Source organism: Triturus cristatus, chromosome 1_1 (assembly GCF_964204655.1).
Source record: "Triturus cristatus chromosome 1_1, aTriCri1.1, whole genome shotgun sequence".
Taxonomy (NCBI): domain Eukaryota; kingdom Metazoa; phylum Chordata; class Amphibia; order Caudata; family Salamandridae; genus Triturus; species Triturus cristatus.
In genome coordinates this window covers 184,174,146-184,192,144 of record NC_140579.1, presented here as the reverse complement: position 1 = coordinate 184,192,144, position 17,999 = coordinate 184,174,146, and the positions used below count along the sequence as shown (strand labels likewise).

Sequence of the window (17,999 nt, the reverse complement as noted above, 5' to 3'; positions counted from 1 at the left end):
ACAACCACACACACAACCACACACACAACCACTGACACACAACCACACACAACCACACACACACACAACCATACACACACACAACCACACACCCACAACCGCACACCCAACCACACATGACCACACACACACAACCACACACACACACACAACCACACACACCCAACCACACACCCAACCACACATACCACACACAACAACAACCACACCCAACCACACTCACACCCAACCACACACACAACCACACACACAACCACAACCACACACACAACCACACACACAACCACACATACACAACCATAACCACACACAACCATAACCACACACACAACCATAACCACACACACACAGCCACACACATATATCACACCTACACACACACACACCCACACAACCACACACACAACCACACACACACCCATAACCACACTCAACCATAACCACACACACAACCATAACCACACACACACACAACCACACACATATACCACCCCCACACACACACACTGTAGGAGAGTAGGGTCTGCTATCCTATGGTCACCCCAAATTTTTGCTTTTTGCTTCACTGGTTTTTGACATATTGAGGCTGTGGGCCTGCCAATCAGACCCCCAGCCTGCTGTTCTCTCTACTAAATTAAAACTATGCACCCTAGGTGCATAACCAATTGGAAGTGGATCACCCTGTCAGCCCCTGTACCAGTGTACACTAGGTACCCAGGGCATTGGTGTACCCAAGGCCTGCCAGGGGCTGCAGCATGTATTATGCCACCCCAGGCTTGGCCTAACAATCTGACACAACTGGCTGATCACTCAGCTGGGGTAAGTTGGTGTAATCACCTCTTACTTAGGTGTAGTATACCTATACCTAACCTTAAATGGGACACCTGGTAACCTATAAGTCACTCCTATGGCAGGCCTTAACAATCCTGAAGGCAGAGTGCTTGGTTCCATGTGAGATGGTGCTCTGGCATGAGCTGAGCCTGTCTGCAGTGGTCGGAACAACTTCCTTCTACTGTTTCCAGATATCGTCATACCATATACTCTTAAGTGCATTATGAACCTCGCGGTTAAATGCTATCTTTGGTTTGGCTTTATCAAAACATGTCGAGTAAGGTGTCATACGAATTGGAATACTAACCCCTCGCCAATTCTGGCGACGGGGTTAGCATTCCACCCTTCTAGAGGGACACGACATGTACAGTACCTGAAACCCGGGTAAAATCAGACATAGCCTCAGCTCCACAAAATGGATGCTGCCACCACAGACACAAGTCTGCCCTCCTGCTGCTGGGAGTCCTTCCAGCTTGGGAGGTGTGGACAAAGGGTTTCCTGCCAGGGGAGGTGCATGCACCACCCCAGACAGGATTTTGTGTATTGGTCAGGTAGGGCTTGAAAGAAACCAGACATGCCTGTGGCTCACAAGGAGCCTCGGTGCATATGCCAGTTCAAACCGGTCCTGGGGCACACCAGTCCCGGGCCTGGGGCGAGCTGGACAAAGGATTGGGGGTGTAACCACCCCCCTTCCTGGTCCCACCCATAGGGAGGGACCTAGCAGGTAGTCCGGCCCCTAGAATACGAATAAAGGTAGGAGCTGTGTCCTAAGACTTCAGACATCCTGGAATCAACTTGAAACTAAGAAGAAGACGGGAACTTCGACATTCTGCTGCACAGAAGACTGAAGAAAATCTCCCCTGTGGTCAGGGAGTGACCACCTTGCTAACGCAAGCACCATCCAGCGAATCACCATCTGCTTTGCCGCCGCCTCCCGCCGGAGCCCGAGCCCAGAGACTGACAAGACCTGGACCTCCAGACCTCTCACCGCCCGATCCACAGTCCCTGAAAAGAGGAGACCCGTGGAGGCACCGAGACACGTGGAGCCAGCCATCTTGGAACGACTACGACAAGCTGACCAGTGCAACAACCGAGGCTCCCTCCAAGTTGTGCTTTGGGTCCTGAGAAGCCCAACCCTCGAGCAGCATCTGCACCAAAGGTGAGCCCTCCAGCATCTCCACGATCTGCGTGGGGCCCTTCTGCATTTTGCCACTCGACGCGCCTAACCGGTTGCTGGCCCGCTGGCTAGTGGCCATCTTGGCGACGAAATCTACGACAAACACCGCTGGTCTGGTTGCTCCAGACTGGCCCTTGCTCCCCTCCAAAGGAGCAATCCCTCTGACCTTGCTGGTCAGAACCAACAGCTGATTTCCGAATCCTCCTGCAATTGCTTTTGCCAAGGCTTGTTTGCTTCGATCAAGTCGCCGACACCGCCGACAGCGAGAGCCTGCGTGGGACAGCTCGTGAGCCGACTCCTGGACGTCGTCGACCTTCAGGGACCACGTGGCTGCGGAGACAAGCTACCCCTCATCACCTGTTTGCACCCGACATCGCCTGGTACCCACCTGGTGCCACGCTGGTCACTGGCTAGTGACTGTGAACACTGTCCCCTCTGCTTACAGGTCTTCAACATCTCCGATCCACTCTTGGATCCACTGCATCTCTTCCCGACCGACCGCCTGCAGCATCTTTGTCCCAGGCTCAACGGAACAGATAGAAGAAACCCGACGCACTTTGAGGCCTATGCACCCGCTTCCTGTGGGTGAGGTAAAGCTGGTACTCCGGTGCCCATGTGTAGTAATACATCTCTAGTGCCTGTGTTCCAAATCTTAAGTTCCTAGGTCATCCGGAAGATTCCTTTTGCAGTAACTTTGTACTTTTTACGCACCCATTGAAACCTATGGGAGCACGCGTGTGACTATTTGCTCTGCACACGCCACCCGTGGACCTCCTGGTCACTAACTGACGTTAGCTCCTCGTAGGCCCAGCGATTCTAGAGGCCCTAGGCCTTTTCCCTTTTCTGTTCGTGGTACTTATACCACTATTTTAGTATATGGTTCGAGTGGCCACCAGGGCCTATCCATATAAAGTGCAACTTCTGTGTATTCTGTGATAATCTTGTTTGACGATTTGTGCTCCTGTGCTCATAAAGAGACTAGGGGTTACTTTGAGAAATAAATACATATATATTTTGAATATATATCTGTGTGGTGTCCTTTCATTGGTATAAAAGGGGGTTACTATTGGTAAAACAGCTTGCTTAACACGCATCACGAGTTTAGCCTCAAAGACTGCTTAGCCTACGCTACCACTAGGGCAGCTAGTCCAAAAAGGTTGACTTACAACCACACCATAAGGGTTGCTTGGCATGGTACAAGGTGGTCACTAGAACTAGTGAACAGCATATACCAGGCCAACTTCTCACATTGGTGAGCAGCGGTTGGATTTGAGCTTGCTGTGTTTTACCATTGTAATCTCTTGGTTACCAATTGAAAGATCACATAGGTACCTGTAGGTACATATAAAACAAGATTAGATATACATAAGTTCTACTGAACTTAGTTGTTGTAGAGCAAAGGGAGTAGCACACCCTGACTACAACTACTAGATAGGTTTAGTAGGTAAACCCAAGTGTAGGTAGATTGCAACACATCCACCCACACTTAAGAGCAATGGCCGGGGCAGAGGGGTCCACTGTACCCATCTCTGTTGAGAGTGACCCCCAGAGGGCACCATCCAGCTTTGCTACCCTTAACCAGAATGAGCTCAGGCATTTGGCAACTCTTAGAGGCCTTAAACAGCCCAAGAACCCAAACTCTGCTGAGCTCAGAGAGCTCTTACAGAATGATGAGAATCAGAGAGCACTCAAGAAAGCTTCCCAGTTAGCCCCCTTAGGGTCAGGAACAGGAGGCCCCCCTTCTGAAGATACTACAGAGGTACCCAGTTCCAATAGTCACCCCTTAGATGGGATGCCTACCACAGAGGATGAGAGTGAAAAGGATACTGACAGTAGTGAGGATGAAGGGAGAACTAGCCCAGTGCCAAGTATTATACTTGGCCCAGCTAAACCAAGGCTATTGGGGACTGACAGTGGGTTCAACCCACTGGATCTCCCCAGTGGACTTAACACAGGGCTTGGAAGGCAAAGGAATCGCTCAGGTGACTCCAATGCTTCCCATGGCTCTAGAGGCTCTCAAGGTCACTCCAGGAGAAGGATGACCACCCCTCAGAGGAGGGAACATGAGGCCAAGATGCAAGAGGCCCAGCTGAGGATCAGGAAGCAGGAGCTAGAAGTAGCCCTGATGGAAGAGAAACTTAGCAAGGCTAGACAGCATAAAGAGAGTGGGTCTATACCCACTGGTGGCAGCATTGTCCCTAAGGACAAAGATAGGGTTTTCGATAATAGAAACCTGTCTAAGGTTGTGCCCCCCTACAAAAGTGGGGATGACATCCACAAGTGGATAACTGCTCTTGAGAGAGCCTGCAAAGTACAGCAGGTTCCTGAAGATCAGTGGGCAGCAATCCTCTGGCTCTCCTTTGAAGGAAGAGGCAGAGACAGACTCCTCACTGTTAGAGAAGAGGATGTCAGAAACTACAGAGTCCTGAAGAGTGTTCTAGTTGATGGGTTAGGCTTAACCACTGAGCAGTACAGGTTAATGTTCAGAGACACCCAAAAGACACAGACTCAGGACTGGTCTGAATACATTGAATGTGCCACTAAGGCTTTGGAGGGTTGGTTGCTGGGAAGTAAGGTATCTGATTTTACAGGATTGTATAATTTGATGATGAGAGAACAGATTTTAAATAACTGTCAAAACCAGCAACTGCATCAACACTTGGTTGACTCTGATCTGACCTCTCCCCAAGAATTGGGAAAGAAGGCAGACAAATGGGTCAGAACCAGGGTTAAGCAAAAGAACCAGAACCAGGGCCAAGGGGGTGATCAGAAGAAAACAGACCAAAAGGGTGGAGATCAGAAACCTAAAGACCAGAAGTCTTCAACAGGGCCCCAAACTACTGCTAAGGAGGGTGGGTCCCAACAGTCCAAGAAGAAGAAAGAAGGTCAGAAGAAACCCTGGTGCAATCATTGTAAAAATACAACTCACTGGACTAGTGATTGCAAAAAGGGTGGAGCCCCCAACACTGTTGCCCCTAAGGCACCTGCTCCCAGTACTACTGTTAGGAGTGTTGGTCCCCAGACAAAGGGTGTAGTGGGAATCACTATGGGAACTGAAGGAGATTCTGACTTAGACAGAACCCTTACACAGGCAGTCTTGATCTGTGATGGGGACATTGATTTGTCCCTGACTGTGAGCCCCAGTAACCTGGGCAAGTACAGACAGACTCCTTTAATTAATGACAAAGTGGCTCAAGCCTACAGGGACACATGTGCCAGTGTCACTATGGTGACACCAGGCTTTGTGGACCCTGGACAGTACATACCAGGTGAGAACTACCTGGTGACCAATGCCAGCAATGCCACTACTTCACACAGTGTGGCAGTTGTTAACTTCTCATGGGGAGGGATAACTGGCCTCAAAAGGGTTGTGGTTAGTGCAGACCTCCCAGTAGAATGTTTGTTGGGCAATGACCTAGAGAGTTCTCTATGGTCAGAAGTGGAGTACAGGACTCATGCAGAGATGTTAGGTATATCATCACATGTCCTTGCTGTGACCAGGTCACAGGCCAAAAAGTGCCTCACTGAACCACAGGTCTTGGATCCTGGAACAATGGACCAAGCACCTACCAAGAAGAAGAACAGGAGGGTCAAGGCTGTGCCTTCCCCCCTGCCTCAGAGTGATGATCAGCCTTCCCAGGAAGCTGATCTAGAGGACCCTGAAGGAACTGTCCCTGAAGAGCTTGAACCTGATCAGGTTGAGTTTCTGGGGACAGGGGGACCTTCAAGGGCTGACTTGAGGCAGGCTCAGTTATCCTGTCCCTCTCTTGAACCCCTCAGACAGCTGGCTGCTGCTGAGGCTGCTGGGAATGCTCAAGGTACCCATAAAGTGTATTGGGATGAAGGGCTCCTTTATTCAGAGGCTAGAGACCCCAAGCCTGGTGCAACCAGGAGGTTGGTCATACCTCTGCAATTTAGGGGCTTCCTTCTTACCTTGGCCCATGATATTCCTTTAGCAGGACACCTAGGCCAGAACAAGACCTGGGACAGACTTGTCCCTCACTTTCACTGGCCTCATATGAATGAAGATACAAAGGAGTTTTGTCGCTCCTGTGTTACCTGCCAAGCCAGTGGCAAATCAGGTGGCACAACAAAGGCCCCCCTAATACCACTACCTGTGGTGGGGGTCCCCTTTGAAAGAGTGGGAATAGACATAGTGGGTCCCATGGATCCTCCCACTGCATCTGGGCACAGATTTATACTGGTGGTAGTGGATCATGCCACCAGGTATCCAGAGGCAATTCCCCTTAGGACCACTACAGCTCCTGTTGTGGCCAGGGCCCTGCTGGGAGTATTCTCCAGAGTGGGGTTTCCTAAGGAGGTAGTATCTGACAGAGGTACCAACTTTATGTCAGGATACTTGACAGCTATGTGGAAGGAATGTGGTGTCAACTACAAGTTCACCACCCCTTATCACCCACAATGCAATGGGCTTGTTGAGAGATTCAACAAGACCCTAAAGGGTATGATCAAAGGATTACCTGAAAAGCTCAGGCGAAGATGGGATATCCTTCTACCCTGCCTTCTGTTTGCTTACAGAGAGGTCCCACAAAAAGGAGTTGGCTACAGCCCCTTTGAATTGTTGTTTGGGCACCCTGTGAGAGGCCCACTGTGTTTGGTGAAGGAAGGATGGGAGTTACCTCTCAAAAAGCCTAAGCTAGACATAGTGGACTATGTACTTGGTCTCCGCTCCAGGATGGCTGAGTATATGGAGAAGGCATCTAAAAACCTTGAGGCAAGCCAGGCCTTACAGAAAGCTTGGCATGACCAAAAGGCTGTCTTGGTTGAGTATCAGCCAGGACAGAAGGTATGGGTGTTGGAGCCAGTGGCCCCAGCAGCACTCCAAGACAAATGGTCTGGACCCCATACAATCCTGGAAAAGAAGGGAGAGGTCACCTACTTGGTCGACCTAGGAACTCCCAGGAGTCCCCACAGGGTACTCCATGTTAACAGGCTTAAAGCATATGTTGACAGGGCAGACATGGGCTTGCTCATGGCTACAGATGAGGGACAGGAGGAAGAGAGTGACCCTCTCCCAGACCTGTTGTCTCAGAACCCTGAAGATGGCTCAGTTGAAGGAGTGACCCTTGGAGGCAACCTCACTGCCCATCAGCAGACTGAATGTAGACAGGTTCTACAATCATTTTCACATATGTTTTCCTTGATACCTAGTCAAACTGACTGGTGTACCCATGTTGTGGACACTGGTGACAGTCTGCCTGTAAAGAACAAACTTTACAGACAACCTGACCACGTCAGGGACTGTATAAAGGCTGAGGTACATAAAATGCTGGAATTAGGTGCCATTGAACCCTCAGAGAGCCCCTGGGCTAGCCCAGTGGTTCTGGTCCCCAAACCTCACACCAAAGATGGCAAGAGAGAGATGAGGTTCTGTGTGGACTACAGAGGACTCAATGCTGTCACCAGGACAGATGCACACCCTATTCCAAGGGCAGATGAGCTCATAGACAAACTAGCTTCTGCAAAGTTTTTGAGCACATTTGACTTGACAGCTGGCTATTGGCAAATCAGGTTAGCTGAGGAGTCTAAGGCCAAAACAGCATTCTCAACCCCAGGTGGGCATTATCAGTTTGTGGTGATGCCCTTTGGTCTGAAGAATGCACCTGCCACCTTCCAAAGGCTGGTGAACCAAGTCCTTACTGGGTTGGATGACTTTTGTGCAGCATATCTTGATGACATTGCTGTCTTTAGCTCCACCTGGGAGGATCACCTGATCCACCTGAAGAAGGCTCTTGAGGCCCTGCAGAGGGCAGGCCTCGCTATCAAGGCTACTAAGTGCCAGATAGGGCAGAGTAAGGTTGTATATTTGGGCCACCTTGTAGGTGGAGGCCAAGTTCAACCACTGGAGAGTAAGATACAATCCATCAAGGACTGGTCCCCTCCAACCACCCAGACTCAAGTTCGAGCTTTCTTGGGCTTGACTGGGTATTACAGGAAGTTTGTTAAGAACTATGGGTCCATTGTGACTCCTCTTAATGATCTGACATCCAAGAAGATGCCCAAAAAGGTTCAGTGGACAGTAAGCTGTCAAAAGGCATTTGATGACCTGAAGGAGGCCATGTGCTCTGCACCTATCCTGAAAAGTCCTGACTACTCCAAAGAGTTTATTGTCCAAACAGATGCTTCTGAGTTGGGTGTGGGAGCTGTGCTGTCACAACTTAATGTAGATGGTCAAGACCAACCCATTGCTTTTATTAGCAGAAGGTTGACCCCCAGAGAGAAGAATTGGTCAGCTATTGAGAGGGAGGCCTTTGCTGTGGTGTGGGCCCTGAAGAAGCTGAGGCCATACTTGTTTGGCACTCACTTCAAGATTCAGACCGACCATAAGCCCCTCTTGTGGCTAAATCAGATGAAGGGTGAAAACCCCAAACTGCTTAGGTGGTCCATTTCCCTACAGGGGATGGACTTTACAGTGGAGCACCGGCCAGGTACTGACCATGGGAATGCAGATGGTCTCTCCAGGTACTTCCACTTAGGACATGAAGACGAGACTGGTCAAGGCTAGTTTAATGTCCCAGCGTTTGGGGGGGGGTTGTGTAGGAGAGTAGGGTCTGCTATCCTATGGTCACCCCAAATTTTTGCTTTTTGCTTCACTGGTTTTTGACATATTGAGGCTGTGGGCCTGCCAATCAGACCCCCAGCCTGCTGTTCTCTCTACTAAATTAAAACTATGCACCCTAGGTGCATAACCAATTGGAAGTGGATCACCCTGTCAGCCCCTGTACCAGTGTACACTAGGTACCCAGGGCATTGGTGTACCCAAGGCCTGCCAGGGGCTGCAGCATGTATTATGCCACCCCAGGCTTGGCCTAACAATCTGACACAACTGGCTGATCACTCAGCTGGGGTAAGTTGGTGTAATCACCTCTTACTTAGGTGTAGTATACCTATACCTAACCTTAAATGGGACACCTGGTAACCTATAAGTCACTCCTATGGCAGGCCTTAACAATCCTGAAGGCAGAGTGCTTGGTTCCATGTGAGATGGTGCTCTGGCATGAGCTGAGCCTGTCTGCAGTGGTCGGAACAACTTCCTTCTACTGTTTCCAGATATCGTCATACCATATACTCTTAAGTGCATTATGAACCTCGCTGTTAAATGCTATCTTTGGTTTGGCTTTATCAAAACATGTCGAGTAAGGTGTCATACGAATTGGAATACTAACCCCTCGCCAATTCTGGCGACGGGGTTAGCATTCCACCCTTCTAGAGGGACACGACATGTACAGTACCTGAAACCCGGGTAAAATCAGACATAGCCTCAGCTCCACAAAATGGATGCTGCCACCACAGACACAAGTCTGCCCTCCTGCTGCTGGGAGTCCTTCCAGCTTGGGAGGTGTGGACAAAGGGTTTCCTGCCAGGGGAGGTGCATGCACCACCCCAGACAGGATTTTGTGTATTGGTCAGGTAGGGCTTGAAAGAAACCAGACATGCCTGTGGCTCACAAGGAGCCTCGGTGCATATGCCAGTTCAAACCGGTCCTGGGGCACACCAGTCCCGGGCCTGGGGCGAGCTGGACAAAGGATTGGGGGTGTAACCACCCCCCTTCCTGGTCCCACCCATAGGGAGGGACCTAGCAGGTAGTCCGGCCCCTAGAATCCGAATAAAGGTAGGAGCTGTGTCCTAAGACTTCAGACATCCTGGAATCAACTTGAAACTAAGAAGAAGACGGGAACTTCGACATTCTGCTGCACAGAAGACTGAAGAAAATCTCCCCTGTGGTCAGGGAGTGACCACCTTGCTAACGCAAGCACCATCCAGCGAATCACCGTCTGCTTTGCCGCCGCCTCCCGCCGGAGCCCGAGCCCAGAGACTGACAAGACCTGGACCTCCAGACCTCTCACCGCCCGATCCACAGTCCCTGAAAAGAGGAGACCCGTGGAGGCACCGAGACACGTGGAGCCAGCCATCTTGGAACGACTACGACAAGCTGACCAGTGCAACAACCGAGGCTCCCTCCAAGTTGTGCTTTGGGTCCTGAGAAGCCCAACCCTCGAGCAGCATCTGCACCAAAGGTGAGCCCTCCAGCATCTCCACGATCTGCGTGGGGCCCTTCTGCATTTTGCCACTCGACGCGCCTAACCGGTTGCTGGCCCGCTGGCTAGTGGCCATCTTGGCGACGAAATCTACGACAAACACCGCTGGTCTGGTTGCTCCAGACTGGCCCTTGCTCCCCTCCAAAGGAGCAATCCCTCTGACCTTGCTGGTCAGAACCAACAGCTGATTTCCGAATCCTCCTGCAATTGCTTTTGCCAAGGCTTGTTTGCTTCGATCAAGTCGCCGACACCGCCGACAGCGAGAGCCTGCGTGGGACAGCTCGTGAGCCGACTCCTGGACGTCGTCGACCTTCAGGGACCACGTGGCTGCGGAGACAAGCTACCCCTCATCACCTGTTTGCACCCGACATCGCCTGGTACCCACCTGGTGCCACGCTGGTCACTGGCTAGTGACTGTGAACACTGTCCCCTCTGCTTACAGGTCTTCAACATCTCCGATCCACTCTTGGATCCACTGCATCTCTTCCCGACCGACCGCCTGCAGCATCTTTGTCCCAGGCTCAACGGAACAGATAGAAGAAACCCGACGCACTTTGAGGCCTATGCACCCGCTTCCTGTGGGTGAGGTAAAGCTGGTACTCCGGTGCCCATGTGTAGTAATACATCTCTAGTGCCTGTGTTCCAAATCTTAAGTTCCTAGGTCATCCGGAAGATTCCTTTTGCAGTAACTTTGTACTTTTTACGCACCCATTGAAACCTATGGGAGCACGCGTGTGACTATTTGCTCTGCACACGCCACCCGTGGACCTCCTGGTCACTAACTGACGTTAGCTCCTCGTAGGCCCAGCGATTCTAGAGGCCCTAGGCCTTTTCCCTTTTCTGTTCGTGGTACTTATACCACTATTTTAGTATATGGTTCGAGTGGCCACCAGGGCCTATCCATATAAAGTGCAACTTCTGTGTATTCTGTGATAATCTTGTTTGACGATTTGTGCTCCTGTGCTCATAAAGAGACTAGGGGTTACTTTGAGAAATAAATACATATATATTTTGAATATATATCTGTGTGGTGTCCTTTCATTGGTATAAAAGGGGGTTACTATTGGTAAAACAGCTTGCTTAACACGCATCACGAGTTTAGCCTCAAAGACTGCTTAGCCTACGCTACCACTAGGGCAGCTAGTCCAAAAAGGTTGACTTACAACCACACCATAAGGGTTGCTTGGCATGGTACAAGGTGGTCACTAGAACTAGTGAACAGCATATACCAGGCCAACTTCTCACACACACCCACACACACAACCACACATACTCAACCACACCACAACCACACACAACCACACACAACCACACACACAACCACCCAGACCACACCACCACAACCACACCACCACAACCACACCCAACCCCAACCACACCCAACCACACACAACCACAAACAACCACTACCACACACCCACAACCACACACACACACCCACAACCACACACCCACAAGCACCCAACCACACACACAACCACACAATCACACAACCACACACCCACAACCACACACACCCACAACCACACACACCTACAACCACCCATAACTATAACCACACACACAACCACACACACACACAACCACACACAACCACATACAACCACACAACCACACACAGACACAACCACACAAACAACCACATATACACAGCCACACCCACAACCACACACAACCACACCACCACAACCACACACAACCACACACAACCACAACCACACACAACCACTACCACACACAACCACACACCCACAACCACCCAACCACACCCAACCACAACAACACCCAACCACTCACACAACCACACAACCACACACAACCACACATACAACCACACACAACCACACATACACATACAACCACACACACAACCACACACACACAACCACACACAACCACACACACAACCACACACCCACAACCACACACACCCAACATTACACCCAACCGCACACCCAACCACACATGACCACACACACACAACCACACACACACAACCACACACACCCAACCACACACCCAACCACATATACCACACACAACCACAACCACACCCATCCACACCCAACCACACTCACACCCAACCACACACACAACCACACACACAACCACAACCACACACACAACCACACACACACAACCACACATACACAACCATAACCACACACAACCATAACCACACACACAACCATAACCACACACACACAACCACACACATATACCACACCCACACACACACACCCACACAACCACACACACAACCACACACACACAACCATAACCACACACAACCATAACCACACACACAACCATAACCACACACACACAACCACACACATATACCACACCCACACACACCCCCACACACACACAACCACACATACTCAACCACACCACAACCACACCCAACCACACCCAACCACAACCACACACACAACCACCCAGACCACACCACCACAACCACACCACCACAACCACACCCAACCCCAACCACACCCAACCACAAACAACCACTACCACACACCCACAACCACACACACACACACACACCCACAACCACCCACCCACAAGCACCCAACCACATACACAACCACACAATCACACAACCACACACCCACAACCACACACACCCACAACCACACACACCTACAATCACCCATAACTATAACCACACACACAACCCCACACACAACCACACACAACCACATACAACCACACAACCCCAACCACACAAACAACCACATATACACAGCCACACCCACAGCCACACACAACCACACCACCACAACCACACACAACCACACACAACCACTACCACACACACAACCACACACCCACAACCACACACACAACCACACACCCACAACCACTCAACCATACACACACACAACCACACACACACAACCACACACACACACAACCACACACAACTATAACCACACACACAACCACACACACACAACCAGACACACAACCAAACACAACCACAACCACACACAGCCACACACAACCACACACACAACCACACAACCACACACCCACACACACAACCACACCCACCCACACACAACCACACACAACCACACAACCACTGCCACACACACACAACCACTACCACACACAACCACACACAAGCACACACACAACCACTACCACACAACCACACACACACAACCACACACACAACCAGACACACAACCACATACCACACCAACACGCACAAACACACCCAACCACACACACACCCACACAACCACACACACACACACAACCACACACACATACACACAACCACACACAACCACTAACACACCACCACACACAACCACACACACACACCCAGACACACACAACCACACAACCACATACATACCCACACACACAACCAAGCACACACAACCACACACCACACACAAGCAAGCACACACACAACCATACACACAACCAAGCACATAACCACACACACAACCACATCCACACAAACACAACCACACATACAACAACCACACACCAACCACACACACACAACCACACACACAACCACAACCACACACACAACCACACCCAACCACCCAGAACCACCCAGAACCACACCCAACCACAACACCCAGCCACAACCACACCACAACCACACACACCACAACCACACACACCACAACCACACCTACCCACAACCACCCACACCCAAAACCACACACCTACAACCATACACACACAACCACACACACAACCACACGCCACACACAGAACCAAACTGTTGGACCCGGCCTCGTGGCGTGGTCTTAACCCTATTGGATTGTGCTCGTCCCCCGCACCGGCCTACACAGGCCGCCCTTTCAGGCCGCCAGGGACCCCTCCTCTCTTCGAGGTCCCCCTTGGATTGTACCCGTTTGCCTACACCCGCCTCAGCGGCCTCCTTTTCCAGGCCGCCCAGGAACCCCTCATCTCTTCGGGGTTCCCCCCATGCTTGCTCCACGCACCAGCCCACGCGACCTGGCTCCCCCCGGCCTCGGCCCCAGCGAAGCCCCGACATCGAGGCACCAAGATCTGGCCAGGGGGCACCGCATGGCCACTTCACCTCTCCCGGAGGAGGAGAGTTTCGATGGGACCCCCACCGTCCCTCCACACCTAGGTGCGATCGTCCTCCGGCCTGTCCGGGCCTGGCGCCTCTCCCGCTGGGCGTCTGGCCTCTCCCAGCCCGGCCTCTCCGCCCCCCCCAGGCGCAAGGGTCCGGACATCAAAGGGCTCCAGACCTATATCTGGGGCAACCCCGCAATGGAACAGCAGTTGTATCCCGGAGTCAAGAGCCCTGCTGATGGAATCGCGGCTGCCCCTACAGAGAAGAACTCGTGCTTGACCCTATACCACGAGCCCAGCTGACTGCGTCGCGGCTCCACCTTATTGAGACAAGGAACCTCACGGAACATCGGGGCCCTGCTGACGCTGTCGCGGCCCAACCTTGCTGAAGCCTCCCCCAGAACCCTGCTGACGTCGTCGCGGCTCGAGCTGAACTGAACCACCTTAAGAGCCCTGCTGACCTAGTCGCGGCTCAAAGCTCCACGAACTGATCACCAGAGCCCTGCTGACGCTGTCGCGGCTCGACCACTCCGGGACACGTAGTCCCTCCAGCTTGAGGAACAAGAACTGGGCCTAAGGTACCCTCGTACCCAGCTGCTACCAAAGACTGTCCCGCTACCCCGTCCCTCCCAAGACTTTGAGACTCTTGCGGATCCCTCGATCCCCCCTTGTATATATCAATAACCGTAACTTCTTAAATGCTGCTAAAGAATTGCTCATCGCGATAAACATCCTCAAGTCCTGTGTGGTGGTGTTACTGTGCTGGTACGGTATAGGAGAAGGACCTCTCCTAGGAGGCTTCTCAGCAGCGCTCGGCTACTTCGTACAGTGTGGGGGCCCCCCTGGGTGGTCTCTCCGACTCCCCCGGGGTTCGCCTTCCAACATTTGGTGGCCAGCGACGGGATCCGAGCCGAACGCAGAGCGTACAAGCAAGTAACCCACTCGCTATCCATCCAGACGAACAGAGACCATGGAGTTCCAACCAGAACGATTGGAAGAGTACACGCACAAAGAGTGTTGGACAGGCCACGTGAAGGGCTTGCTCCCTCCCCGCATGACAGGGCCCGAGCCCCGGCCCTCCAGGTGTTACCCACAGAAACAACCCGCACCCCGTCCCCAGACGGGACACCTGCCCCCGGACCTCTCTGTATCATGGGGCCGAACCACTACCGGCTCCCTCGCCTGGCCCGGCCGCCATCTTGGACACTGCACCACGAGGCCGCGTGGCCTCAGCTCGACCCTAACCCTGGGCCTGGCCAGGCCCGACATCCCGGCACCACCATCCACCCAGGAGGTGAACGGACCACTTGGCAGGTCGATGGGAGAAAGAAGTGTCGATGGCTCTCCCCCGCCAGGTGCCGATCGCCCCCCAGCTCCCCCGGGCGCTGGCTCCACCCCCCTGCTGGGTGTCTGGACTCCCTCATCCCAGACCTCCCGACCTCCAAGTGCGAGGGTCCGGACATCAAAGGGCGCCAGACCTATAACTGGGGCAGCTCCAGAGCAGGAAGGCAGTTGTATCCTGGAGTCGAGAGACACCGAGAAGAACTCATCCTTGACGGACTACCGGCGCTGCCGTAGCCCTGCCTTGTGAACTATCATCCTGCCTGCTGGCGCTGCCGCGGCCTTCTGCATCCTCCATCCTCGTCGGGACCTGCTGGCGCTGCCGCGGACCGTTGTAACTACCACCTTCATTGGGACCTGCTGGCGCTGCCGCGGACCGTTGTAACTACCACCTTCGTTGGGACCTGCTGGCGCTGCCGCGGACCGTTGTAACCACCACCTTCATCGGGACCTGCTGGCGCTGCCGCGGACCGTGTAACGACCACCTTCACCGGGACCTGCTGGCGCTGCCGCGGCCCGTCCAGCTAGAACACCGAGCTCGAGGATTGTGAGCTATCCATCATATCATCGCATCTACCAGTTTGGTAACAAGACTGTCCCGCTACCCCCTTTTCCCAACCAAGAGACTAGAATCGAGGGGACCCCTGAGTCCTGACCTCCTTGTACCCTTCTATCGTACCTAAAGATTGCTTATAAAGAACGTTAAACCTTATCCTTGTGTGGTGGACATCTGTGGGGGGAAGTTACTCGTCTGTACGATCGCTGGAGACGGCTCTCCCCGGAGACCTCTCCCCTTGTCCTCGGCCGACCCTCCCGGTCCGTCTAACATTGGTGGCCAGCGGCGCGATCCGAATCAACGCGTAATCGTACAGAGAGTAGCTCACCCCACGACGAAACCACAATGTCAACCAAAGAGAGCGGATCCACCGAGAAATTCCAGATGGAGAAATTGGAAGAGTACAACCATCGTCAATTGAAACAATTCTGCATTGAACTAGGCATTGCTACCACCGGCCTGAGCACCAAAGACGATTTCAAGCACGCCATTGAGTCGTGGGCAGAAACCGGGGCCGCGAGATCCCCGGACCAAAACATTGCAGCATCAGAGAGGAACACCACGGCTCCCGAGGAGCGAAGAACGGGTCTCTCGCAGGAAGAGATCCAAGAGAGAGAAAAAAGCAGACTACATGAGCTAGAAATGGCACGGCTCAAAATGGACGGTGAACTAAAATTAGCCGAACAAAAACTGAACCTAGAACATCTGCGGCTCTGAGAAGAACGGGAAGAAAAACAGAGGCAGAGAGAGCTCGAAGAAAAGAGATTAGCGTACGAACACGAGCGCAAACTGGCAGAAATAGACCTACGGAAGCAGAACAAAGAACTGGAGGTGCCCGAGCGACCGCGCACCCCGGGAGCGACAGAAAAGAAAGTCCACATCCCCAAGGATGTCGTTCGAGAGTATGTCCGAGAGGACGACATACAACAGTGGTTCAAGGCCTACGAGATCGCCATGACCTCCCACCGGATCGATCGAAGTGACTGGGGAGCCGGTCTATGGGGGAGGTTCGTCAATGAAGGCCGCAATGCCCTGTTACAGCTCCCAGACCATCTGATGTCATCCTATGACCACATGAAGGCTGCCCTCCTCACCCGATATGGGCTCACACCCGAAATGTACCGCCAGAGGTTCCGAGACTGCACCCGGATCCCGGGTACAACTTGGGTGGAATATGTCAACTATTTCAGCCGAGCCTTCGAGGGTTGGATCAAGGGAAGCCACGTAACGACCTACGAGCAACTTTTTAATCTCATGGTGTGGGAGCACCTCTCTAACAACTGCTTCGTCGAGCTCAGGCAGCACCTCCTCGACAGTAAATTGACTGACCCACGGCAACTCGCCGCCGAAGCTGACCGGTGGGAAAGCACCCGAGTGGGCCGGAGAGGGCCGCACGAACAGAACCGGAACAACCAAGGTCAGCACCGTCCCCGAGGAGGAGGAGGTGGAGGCCAGGGACGAGGAAGAGACACCGTCCCAGCCGCTCCCGCTGCCAGCACCCCGCCCCCGGCCAGCCGGGGCAACCCCCCGATGTGCCCGGGGTTCCGAGCCAATGTCACGTGTCACCGATGCCAGCGAGTCGGCCACTACGCCAATGACCCGAACTGTCCACAGAACCAAACTCCGAGACCCCGCCAGGTAGCGGCTGCCGCCCTGGGGGGAGAACAAATCTCCGAAGAACAGGAAGAATACGAGCAGGAACAACACGAGTGGGAACCGGCCGCCATGGTTCTAGCGTGCCTAGGGGGAAGAGACATGGTCCCGCGGGCTCCCCTACCCGCCAACACCAGAAAATATAGTCAGTGGGTGAACATTAATGGACGCCGGGCCGAAGCACTACGTGACACGGGGGCCAGTGTGACGGCCGTCCACTGTCACCTGGTAAAACCAGAGCAGATCCTGCCGAACATTCTCTGCCCCGTCCGTTCAGCCGACAATTCGGAGAGTCTTTGTCGGA

The 17,999-nt window shown here is 52.8% G+C and overlaps 1 protein-coding gene across 1 annotated transcript in view; it reads left to right on the top strand.

Moving 5' to 3' along the window:
* The window catches only part of LOC146869950 (zinc finger homeobox protein 2-like), a 1,750,357-nt gene that overhangs the window by 426,033 nt on the left and 1,306,325 nt on the right, over positions 1–17,999 (top strand). The gene's annotated exons all lie outside the window — the stretch shown is intronic.